Source organism: Quercus suber, unplaced genomic scaffold (assembly GCF_002906115.3).
Source record: "Quercus suber isolate HL8 unplaced genomic scaffold, Cork oak 2.0 scaffold_215, whole genome shotgun sequence".
NCBI classification, from domain to species: Eukaryota; Viridiplantae; Streptophyta; class Magnoliopsida; order Fagales; family Fagaceae; genus Quercus; species Quercus suber.
Genome location: NW_027069673.1, coordinates 221,118 through 233,659, shown reverse-complemented (window position 1 = coordinate 233,659; position 12,542 = coordinate 221,118). Strand labels below are relative to the sequence as shown.

The 12,542-nt window shown below is 33.0% G+C and overlaps 1 pseudogene; it reads left to right on the top strand.

Annotated features, from left to right (window-relative positions):
* LOC112015954 (G-type lectin S-receptor-like serine/threonine-protein kinase At4g27290) overlaps positions 1-3,192 on the top strand; it is a 4,324-nt pseudogene extending 1,132 nt beyond the window's left edge.
* Positions 3,193-12,542: the final 9,350 nt, after the last annotated feature.

Sequence of the window (12,542 nt, the reverse complement as noted above, 5' to 3'; positions counted from 1 at the left end):
GTACCATTTGTACAAATAAGAATCCCTTTGTTACATGATTTTTTTCTTTACCATTTTTTAATAGTGTAAGCTTTTAAGATAATTAGTGAATTATCATAGTATACTTTGTTTTTAATTATTATTATATTTTTTATAATTGATAATTACATAATGGAGAGTATTAAATTTTGGTTCTCTTTAAGAATGGACAATGCACGGGGGAGTTTTTTATTAATATTATATTTAGTTCTTATAATTTGTTAATTATAATAATTTGAGGGTAATGGATTTGAATCCTGATTCTCCTTATAAAGGAGAGCAACAATTTCGTGCATGAGATGGTGTTTTAAAATAACTATTAAAATAATATTTCCTAATAACTTAAGTTTTGGGGTACTTGGTAATTTATCAAAATGAGAAAAATACTTGTTATGACTAATGTATAATTTCTACTTCTAACATTTGAAATTTTTGGTTTTCTCAAGATATGTGATAATGGCAGGGTTTTAAATGGATGGATCACACCAAAAGTTAGGAGCTTGGAACTACAACCCAATCAGATGAGTGTGAAGATTATGCCATTGTGGTGCATACGGCTAACTGTGATATCAATAAGTCTCCTGTATGTGCATGCTTGAAAGGATTTATACCAAAATCTCCAAAAGATTGGAATTTAGCAAATTGGTCTGTGGGTGTGTTCGAGGGACTCCACTGGGGTTGCAATGATGGAGATGGGTTCCTCACCTACAAGATTGTGAAATTGCCAGACCATCTTCTTCTGGTTTGATAGGAACGTGAGTCTCAAAAATGTGAAGAAATGTGTTTGGAAAACTGCTCATGCAAAGCATATGCCAATTTGATATTAGGAATGGAGGAAGTGGTTGCTTGCTTGGTTTGCTGACTGATTGATCAGCAGTGCTCCAATTGATGGCAGACCTCTATATTCGTGTGGCCGCTTCTGTACGGGTATCTTCTTTGCTTTTCTTTTAATTATCGAGTTTTATTTTCAAGTAATGCTACAAAGACAAGACTTTTGACAACTTGCACTTTCAGAGAGGGTCCATTTTGGGGCACAATATAGACGTATTAAAATTTTAAAAGTGTTTACGTAATATGAACTAAGTAAAACTCAATTATTGTTGCCAAAAGTTTCATAAAATGCCAAACAAGTTTTACCATATATCTTAGAAGCTTACCTGTAAAAGAAAAGAAAATTTTATATGGCACATCATAAAGAAAAAAATACAAAATTAAGAAAAGTGATGAAAATTAATATGGCAAATCATATAGTAAAAAATATTAGTTTGTTGACTCTACTTTTGATCTTTCAGATCATACTGAGAAGAGCAGGCACTTTGGCCAAAAAAATCAAGTAATAATCATAATCGGTAGTGCAATACTACTCATGGTAATGCTTGTTCTGGGGATGCTCTCATATTTAAGGAGGAAGAAACTTAGAAAGGAAGGTAATTTATATGAAATGGATTCTTACAATTTTTTATGCATGATAATAGATTTTTAGCCAGGTAATTTGAATCTGAAATCTTAAAACGGAAGAAATCTTAGATAAGGTGGTCAACCATTTGCTTTTAGCTATACAATTGTCGAAATTATTTCTACTCAATGATTCCCTTACTCTCTCAGGAATGAATATAAGATGTCAAAATGATTCTAACAATGAAGGATGGAACGAAGATATGGAGTTACCGATCTTTGATCTGATAACCATATCTAATGCCACTGATAACTTTGCAATAAACAAGAAGTTAGGAGCAGGTGGCTTCGGATTTGTATACAAGGTAAATAACAGCCTAAGCAGTTGAACTATTTTCTTTTCTAAACTTAACTGAACTTTTTCCTTTTAGGGTACATTGCATGGGGGGCAAGAAATAGCAGTAAAGAGACTTTCAAAGAATTCTAGACAAGGATTCAATGAGTTCAAAAACGAAGTTACATTAATTGCCAAACTTCAGCACCGCAACCTCGTGAAGCTACTCGGTTGTTGCATTCAAGAAAATGAAAAAATGTTAATCTATGAATACATGCACAACAAAAGCTTGGACTCATTTATTTTTGGTTTGAACTTTGATCCTTGTTATTGAATCAAGCACATTCATGTTTAGCCATTTCATCTTATATTAATGAATTATGTTGTTTAGATTTTAGCCAAGTATGTACTAACAATAACATGAAAATTGACAGACCAAGCGAAGAGTAGACTACTTGATTGGCATATGCGCCACAACATTATCGGTGGCATTGCTAGAGGGCTTTTTTACCTTCATAAAGACTCTAGATTAAGAATTATCCATAGAGATCTCAAAGCTAGCAATATCCTTCTAGATAATAATATAAACCCAAAATTTTCTGATTTTGGCCTTGCTAAAATATTTGGGGGAGATCAAACAGAGTCTGATACCAATAGAATTGTTGAAACATAGTGAGTATTCTCAAACTTCTTTTATGGTTTCTGCTTGGAGTATTTTTTTTTTTTTTAACTTCTTTTTAATTTTACAGTGGTTATATGCCACCTGAGTATGCTGGGTATGGACATTTCTCCGTGAAAACCGATGTTTTTAGTTTTGGAGTTTTAGTACTAGAGATCGTGAGTGGGAAGAAGAGCAAGGAATTGTGTAACTCTAACCAACACTTTAATCTTCTAGGACATGTAAGTATTTTCATTGACATTCCACTATTTCAGTGATATTTGGATTTCTCGATTTGAAATGGATACATTTAATGCTTCAGATTAAATATTATATATTTAAGGTGTATTTAGTGTCATGTTATTAAAACTTTTAAATGACAGACACTTGTAAAAAAAAATATTATTCGTGAAATGAACTCTCTATTTCAAGTGAGTATTGACATGCGAAATCATTTGGTCTCATGTAATTCTAGTGTTCCAACAATATCTGGATTTTGTTTTAGGCATGGACACAATGGATTGAAGATAAGCCAATGGATCTGATAGATGAATTCTTAATCTTAGGCAACTCCTGCATTTTATCTGAAGTGCTACGATGCATTCATGTGGGTTTGTTATGTGTACAACAAAAACCAGAAGATAGGCCAAACATGTCATCCGTGGTTCTAATGTTAAGCAGTGATAATTCATTGCCCAATCCAAGGCAGCCAGGTTTTTTTTTACAGAAAAGGCTCTACTTGGAGAAGATTATTCTTCAAGAAATGAGATCACCTGTACAATGTTAGAAGCAAGGTAGGGTATCATCCATTAAGACTCGACAACAAAATGGAGTGGCGGAAAAAGAAAGTTGCAAGGTGCTGCTGTTCATATTAGAAAACTGGAAATGTATGAATATGAACTTCATTGATTAGAGAGGAATATGACCTTTGTTTAGATCTCTTTATTCAAATTTTACTTAATCTTCTTTTCAGTCTTGTCTTCTTCAGGCTATTGATTCTTCTTTCTTCCATCATTCTGATAGTTGACAACAGCACATACGATTTAATATCTTTTGTCTAAAATGCAGCCTTCATACCGAACGATATCATGTATGGAAATTCATGCATTCCTTGTGAAGTAGTGCTTATTTTCGCTAAACCTATATGCAATTATAAGGACGGAATCTGACACTTTTGCTGAATTGTATATCATAGTATCATCCCCACTCCCCACTCCCCACTCCCCATGCATCATCAATTCCTTAATTTGTACTCCTCACTGCTAATAACAATAATAAAAGCTATTAAATGATGATTTCGTTTTTCCCCTTTTCCTAATTTCCTCGTGTCACACACTGGAAAAGTTAATGTCTAACAAATCCAAAGACGCATTTATTTTCTTTTTAAAAATAAATTTTTGCATCTTAGAAACTTTCTTTTTAAAAATAAATGTTTGCATCTTAGAAACTTATTACCGAGACAAGTTGCATTGTTTTGGTTTAAACAATAATTAAGCTATTGCTCAATGGTGGAATAAAAAAAAAATTCTGAGACCAAGCTAAATATATCAATAATTTTTAAATCCTCAAAATGACACACATATGTGTGTAATTTGTATTTAATACATGTCTTTATCATGATTTATTATATGTATTATTTTCATGTATATAATAAAATTCCATTATATCAGTTTTATATAAATAATTTTCTTTCATTAAGTAATGTGTAAATATTTTAAAAAAAAATATTAATCACAGTTAATGTTTATTGAACATTTTAAATAAGTTTTTTTTTTTTTTTTGGTTAGTAAACTAAAGATTACACATTAGAATATAATAACAGTTTTAAAAAACATAAAATGTACTATGGATCAAAGGTTTTTCAAGAAACATTGGTCAATAAGCACAATGATAGTGGAACTTTGGGGACTCAAGCATGGTCTGCCTGAATATCCGTAAGATTATCATTGAAGTAGATGCTAAATCAACTTGATATCCTCATTTCCGGTACTAACCCAGTTTATATGTCTAAAATTTTGAGATAAATTGATAAGGATACTTGAATGTTTTATTTAACTATTACTTAGTAGTTGGTTGAGTTTTCCAACTTGGGGGCTCCTGTATAAACTCTGTATGAGCTCCTAAATAAAAACTGAAAAATTACAGAAGGATTTAAGAGTCAAATTCAAAAGAATTTTGCGCTATGCACAAAGTTCATCTTTACATTTACTTGGGAATAAGAATGTACTACTTACTCCAGTTTGAACATTTCAATCCCCAATCTATGACTCTACGTGCCTAGAGGACAGATCATTTCCTGAATAACAAACTATGAATTAATATGTATTATAGAGTAGAGAGTCTAAATCTTGGTATTATATGATAAATTGTATACTTTCCTCAGTTTTGTCTACTTTAAGCAACATCAGAAATGACAAAAACAAAATATTGAAACATATATAATAAAGTAAAAACTCTTACCATCTTGGTTGTTCAAAAATGAGAACCCACATAGACCAGCTGAGACTTGTATCCAGCACCTAAAGAATAAAACATCCTTGTTGAGAGCTCGGATTTGTGCTAAAACACGAGAGCTTGTTCAAATCCCTAATTAAAAATTACGGCTAGATTGTTTTTACTCTTACTTAATCAAAGTGCAGAACAAAAGTAAATGTGTACAATGAACCGATAACACTACTCTAAGCCATATCCATCCACAATTGACAATAAAATGAAAGCTTAAAAAGTAAAGAAGAGAGATGCAAACACAAGATAATACCAAGACATGTTATCAAAGAGGAAATCGAAGAACTTGGCAAAAAACCTCTCTGCAACACTCCAAATCGAAATCAATCCACTAGAGAATAAAGTTGGAATACACGAATAACAAAAAACCTTCTAAGTCTAGTCTATCCCATGTACTTGAGCTCTCTAAGCTCTTGCTACCAACGGACTTCTCGGAATCTTGTCTTCTCTAACTTTCCGAATCCCACAATTTAGCCCGATTGCATTTGCCACTAAATAGCTCATTCCAATGATTTCCAATTGCACCAAAACTTCACTTAACACTTAGATCTAGCGTGGTAAGTGTTTGAGCTATAAACCTCTCAAGAATGTAGAGATAGAGAGATAGGAGTTGAGGAAAACCACAAGGAAATGTGTAGATGATTGTGGGTATTACAATCTCTAACTCTCAAGTGTATTTGCTAAGGTTTTCTTTCTGAAAGCACTCCTTACAATTCGTGGGTAATAAGGGTACTTATAGTGTGGATAGAGAATTTAGTAAAGCAACTTAACTTTTTACCAAACAAAATGTTTCGTAGGTACTTCACAGGATGGCCCTTCTCACGAAACACTCGCGAACTTAACTGCCTGGTGTGACTCTTCAACTTCCAGTCATGTGCTTCACACGTGGCCTTTTCACGGGTTGCTTCTCGCTAGCTAGTCGCGAATTGCACTGATTCATCTTTTGAAACTTGATTCTTTATCGATCTCTCACACTCATCCCTTACAAATAAACCCACATACATACAGGAAAATGATTGAAAAAATTATAATCAAATTTGACACGGAATTAAAGCCAACATAAGCTAGTTGGAATTCACAACTTTACACTTGTCAACCTCATAAATATTACCACATGAATCAAAACCGCTTATAACCCAAATCACACAAGGAACCCTTACAAAGCGCAAGCATGCATACAGAGTTCAATTAATTATAGCAATAATTATTTCATGCACTAGATATATACATCTTCCATCTCAGAGTGGGTGGGCCTTACAGTTATATAGGACCTACACTTTGAGAGGGATGATGCCTATATTAAGCTCACACAAAGCTCAACTATATTGTTAGGTTCTAAAAACTTAGGATTTGATGTATTTAGAATTCTAATGTATAATGTTGACAAACCATGATCAAAACAATATGTTTAGTCTTGTTTAGGCTTGCTCAAAGTTGTGTAATTCATGTAAAGTTAGAATCAAGAGGCAGCAGATGTATTGGTGCATTTTGGCCTGGCTCAATCGATCGAAGGTTAGACTCGATCAATCAAAAGTTGGCCAGAATGTTTTTCTGCAGAATTTCCAACTCAACCCTATCTTATTAAACGTTTTGGGTTTTATGTTTTTGCCTTAGGTATATAAGGCAAAACCCTAGTCATGTTTTTGAGAGTTACTCTAGTTGTATTGTTGCTTATATTTTGCGGTTTGTGTGAATCTCTTATGAAATCCTTGAGAAGCTTTCCTTCATATAAACTTAGGGTTTTCAAGGTAGAAATTACTTCAACATCTTAATGATCAACTCAGTTGTTTGTATCTTGTGGAGAATCCAAGAAAGAAGAAGTCTGTGGATTCAGAGCTTGTACGTGGTCGTGTCAGTAAGTTCTACTAGTAGGTAGCATTAGGAAGTCGAGCGTGGATGCTTGTAAGTCCTTTTGTATGAACTTCAATTCTTTTATATAGTGGATTCAAGTTTACCTTAAGGATAACTAGGTCAAATCCTCCCCAAGTTTTTACCGTGTGGTTTCTTAGGTTATCATATCTTGTGTTATTTATTTTTTCCGCTGCTTTATATCTTGATATGATTGTGTGAATGTGATAACCTAGATTTGCATAATTTGACTAAGTTAATCACTTGGTTAATTAACTAGGTTAATTTGATTAAATTAAGGGGTCTAAAAACCGTTCATATATAAAATTAGCAATTTTTATGTCATTTAATGGATATGTGTATCATCTCTCTAACAATGGACCCACAAGAGATGCATTAGATACCTTCTTCAACTACGGGTATCAACAACATCATCATCATCATCATCATATCATGACATATAAAGCAACGTATGGTTAATTCCAATTCCACACTCTAATGCTTTACAAAACAACATTCAATTTTGTCAAAATCTAACGAATTCGGAATTTTGAATCAAATCAAATAGTATTATGCTCCACAAAGTCCCAAAAAAAAAAATATTGCTACATTTTCAATATTATACTAATAATATTTACGTATTAATACTAAAAAGTACAAATAATACTTGGTGTGGTTCAAAAAAATATAACGAAACTCAAAAATTGTGGACAGACCAATTCGGATAGCATAATAGATCGTTTGGTTGCCAAGAAAATGTAGGAAAATCAAAGTTTTATCTTTTTATTGAACATTTTAAATCAAGGTTTTATCTTTTTATTTTTGTTAATAAACCAAAGATAACACATTAGAATATATCAATATAATAATAGTTTCAAAAAACATAAAATGTTTTACAAAAATGAAGGAGTGTCCAACGGCAAGCGTCCATAAAGAATTACAAGCGAACGTCGATATAATCCAAAAAAAAATCAACATTGGAACTACATGACGACCCGATCTAAGTACAATATTCAAACAAAGATCTCAAAAAAAAGGGATAATTACAGAGATTTCATGAAACTCTTTTTTATTTCCTCCAAAGATAGCTTTCGACAATTCCCCTCTCCATCTCATCCAAATGTGACAATAGGCAGAGTAGCTTGCCAAACACCTTATTCTTGTGATGGCCAAAACATTCCTCTCCACACAACCAACAAAATCTATCACCTGCCTTGGCAACACAAGTATTACCCTGAAAGCTGTGTGTACAGAAAACCAAACCTCTTTTGCTAAGAGACAATGAAGTAAAATCTGCTCAATGGTTTCACAACTGCACTTGCACATTAAACATCTTTTAACAACCACCATCTTCCAATGGGTGCTCCCATATGAACTCTGTATGAGCTCCTAAATTAAAATCAAAGAATTACAGAATGATTTAATAATCAAATTCAAAAGAATTTTTCACTATGCACGTAGTTGATCTTCACATCTACCTGCACCAGATATATCCATATAAAATGCTCTAATTTCTTTCTTGGGAATAAGAACTAACCACTTACTCCGGTTTGAACATTTTGATCCCCAGTCCATACATGGAAGACAGATGATTTCCTGAATAATAAATTATGTATTAATATGGATTATGTAGTGAAGAGTCTAAATCTTGGTATTATATGATAAATTGTCTACTTTCCTCAGTTTTGTCTCCTTTAAGCAATAGCATTTAGACATGACAAAAAGAAAAGAGAAAAACATATATTGTCACACCCCGAACCTAAGTAAGAGCTAGGCACGTGACAACAGCCACACACTTATAAAGTTTACACCTTACAAGTGTGTAAGGCCCTCTTAACAAATAAAGAATTATCCTCAAGAAAATTTCGTCGATAAAATTTAAAAATATCCTCCATAAAGCAATTCTCAAAAGATCTCCAAATAATAATCTTCCAACATCAAATAAAAATAAACTAAACCCTTTAAATCCAAAGGACAACGCAAAAGATAATCTTAGACATAAAAGTTCAAATCTTATTCCATCGATATCCTAACTTCACTCATGTGCACATCCTAGCGGAAGCCCAAACATATGCTACTCTTCCTGATCAAAATCTAAAAGGAGAAAGAGGGGGGGTGAGTTGACAACTCAATAAGTAACCAAAATCCAAATAAGCTCTATCCAACAATAGATCTATAAGGTAATAAGAAGTAATATGAATTTTTCAAAAGTTATAATATGCTATGGGTTTTTTAAAAAAAAAAAGTAGCTCAAGAAGTTTCATGATCTTAAAATAATACTTTGCAAATAGATTCACATACTTAAATCTTACAATTATATCATAGATGGTTTAGAAAGTAGTTAATTTTCCATATATCAAGAGCTATAACTTACAATAGGTTCCAAAAATACATAAGCAGTTTTAATGACTCAAAATAGTTAAATATTCAAACGTAATTCATATTATTAACAACCTTATGACTATGGTCACGTTATATCTCCGTGACTGGGCATCAGAATACCAATGAATAACTCTCATTAGTTTAGGTATCAGAATACCAATGAACAACTCCCATTGGTTTGGGTATCAGACTACCAATGAACAACCCTCATTGGTTTGGGTATCAAAGTACCAATGAATAACCCCCATTGGTTTGGGTATCAGAGTACCAATGAATAACCTCCATTGGTTTGAGTATCAGAAGTAATTCATAGTCAACTTGTCCATAATCATATATATGAAATCATAGTTTCTAACAAAACATATATCTTATTCGAGTACATATATACATATACAATCATATATTCAGTATTCAAATATATTTGTGATATTTCTATATTCTTTACTTTAAATCAATATAGCTAAAGAAACAATTAAATAAAATAAATTTTATATTCAATGCTCATATTTATTTGTGGAATTTCTCTATTCTTTACTTGAAATTAGTAATACAATAGAAATAAATAGTAACAACTATAAACAATTTTCAGTAGTTAAATTACGCAAAAATAAAACCAATTAGGACAAGGTTACTTACCTCCAAAAACTATTCCAAAAGAAATTTTTCCCTAACACTTCCTCTAAATCCTTAGATATCACCTAGAATAATTTTCCAATATTTTTACTTAATAATCAAATAATTTATTTATAAAAAAAAAAAAAAAAAAATCCATGTATTCAATGCCTTAGAGCATTAGCATTGGGAAATGCTAATGCTATTTTATTTTACAATTCTAAAATCCCACAATTCTATTATACCATCCCATTTTACAATACCTCCACATCCCAAAATTCTATTTTTATTAAAATATTATTTTTTAATCTTTTTTTATTATTTCTTTCCAACCGTCATCAATCACCACACCACCATCTTTTTTTATTAAACTCTATATCATCTATCACCGCACCAACACCTCCACAACTCCACCATCATCAATCACCACACCACCACTAAAATGCTTCAACCTAATTGCTTCAGCCTCTCATCATACACCGCCAATCAACCCCGATCAAAACTCACCGAAATCCCATCACCACCAAAACAACCCCGATCATCATCATCAATCAATCAAGCCGCGCCTCCACAGCTCCACCATCATCAATCACCACCAAAACAACTGAAATCCCACCACGCCTCCACCAAGCCCACCAAAATCCCACCGAAACAAAAACCCAGACACCGCCGATCAACCTGATCACAATAGGAGGAAAAAAAAAACTCAGATCAACCCCAATCAAAACCCAGACACCGCCGCCGTTAGATCAACATTTCCTCCATCCCCGATCGAAACCCAAACACTGCCGATCAACCCCGATCACAACAGGGGAAAAAAAAAAAAAAACCCAGATCAACCCCGATCAAAACCCAGACACCGCCGCCACTGCCGCCGCTAGATCAATGTTTCCTCCATCCCTAATCAAAACCCAGACACCGCCGTCACTGCCGTCGCTAGATCAACCCAGCTCAACCCCAATCAAAACCCAGACATTGGTGAGAATCACAGCATCAGCGAGAATCACAACCCAAATCAACGTTTACTCCACTGTGATGGGTGATGTTGATGTTGGGAGGAAGATATGGTTTGGGTCTGAAGAGAGGAGAGAGCAGATGAGAAAGAGAGAAGGAAGAGAGAGAAGAGAACATGAATAATGATAGAAGAGAGAGAGATTTCGGAGGTGAAGAGCTTAAAATATTAATTTTTTTTTAGAATACTGCTACAGTACTATTCTACCTTTAGAATAGTACTGTAGCAGTATTGCAAAATAATTTGCAATACTGAGGTATGGCATTCTTTGATGCAAAGCATTTTAAGGCAAAAAAATGCTAAATTCTCACTAAATATGACATTAGCATTCTTCAATGCTAATGCTCTAACAAAGCCTAAGATAGCTAACATTATTTAGAGTCAAAAGCACTGCCTATACCATCTTTTATAGTTCTACACGTGTTCTTTCCTTTTTTGTTTTTAATTATTTTTCCTTCCTACTACAACTGCCGCCTCTAGTGTATTCACTCTTCCTTTTTGCATGAGCACAAATCTTTGACACAAGATTTTATTGGACTCTATTCTTCCTCTACCAAGCCAATAAACAAATAATAATACATTAAAAGGAAATTGACGTTCCTTCTTTGAGTCAAGCGTTTTTTTCTTTTCTTTTCTTTTCTTTTCATTCATCAATCCGATTCAATTCCTTTAAGAAAATTTTGTAGAACACACCCATGCGGCCATGGCTAAAGAAAGTCTCACTATTGGCCAAAATATTCACATAAGAAAAATATTCTAATACCTCATAATGTCTAAATTTGACAAAAGAATAAGATTTCTAAGCTCTTACCTCAAGAGTATAGTCAATTCTTCTCTACTTTAGTCCTTTGAGAAGTATTTTCTCTCTAAACATCTGTAGTATACACTAACTTAAAAAATTAGACTACATAAACTAGGGTTTTAACCTTATTTTCTAAAAACCCCTTAGTAATATTAATTATAAAAGTTGACCACATAAACAAATTTACTTAAATACCCCTTCTTTTATTTTTTTTTTTCCCGGGTATTATATATATATATATATATAATAAAGTAAAAACTCTTACCATCTTGGTTATTCAGAAATCAGAAGCCACCGAGACCAGTTAAGAAAGGCAAACAAGTAATATTGTACTTATATCAAGCACCTAAAGAATAAAACATCCTTGTCAACCTCATAAATATTACATCATGAGTCACAACCGCTTATAACCCAAATCACATTTAAAAGAAAAAAAAAAAAAAAAAAAACAAAAAAAAAAAAAACAAAAACCTTACAAGCGCAAGCGCACAAACACAGCTCAATTAAAACAATAATTATTTCATACAACCCAAATCACATTAAAAAAAAAATTTTAAAAAAAAAAAAAAAAAAAAAAAACCCTTACAAGCACAAGCGTACAAACACAGCTCAATTATAACAATAATTATTTCATACATTGAATGTAATGCATTTTCCCTCTCAAAGTGGATGGGTCTTACAATTATATGGGACCCACACTTTGTGAAAGGGAGAATGCAGATATCGAGAGCATACAAAAACTCAACTATAGTAAATTAGTGTTGAGGCTCATTTTTGACAAAGCCCAGCAGGACAAAGGGCCTAGAATCGCAGGCAGACCAAAAGAAACAGCAGGCAAAAATCATACAAATGGTTCAAGGGTCTATGAGATAGGTCCAGAAAAAAAGCAAACAAGCTTGAATAGGCCCGAAAAGAGAAAAGAAACAAACCCATGGGAAATATGAAGAAAAGAAAGAATGGGCCACAGTAGGCCCAA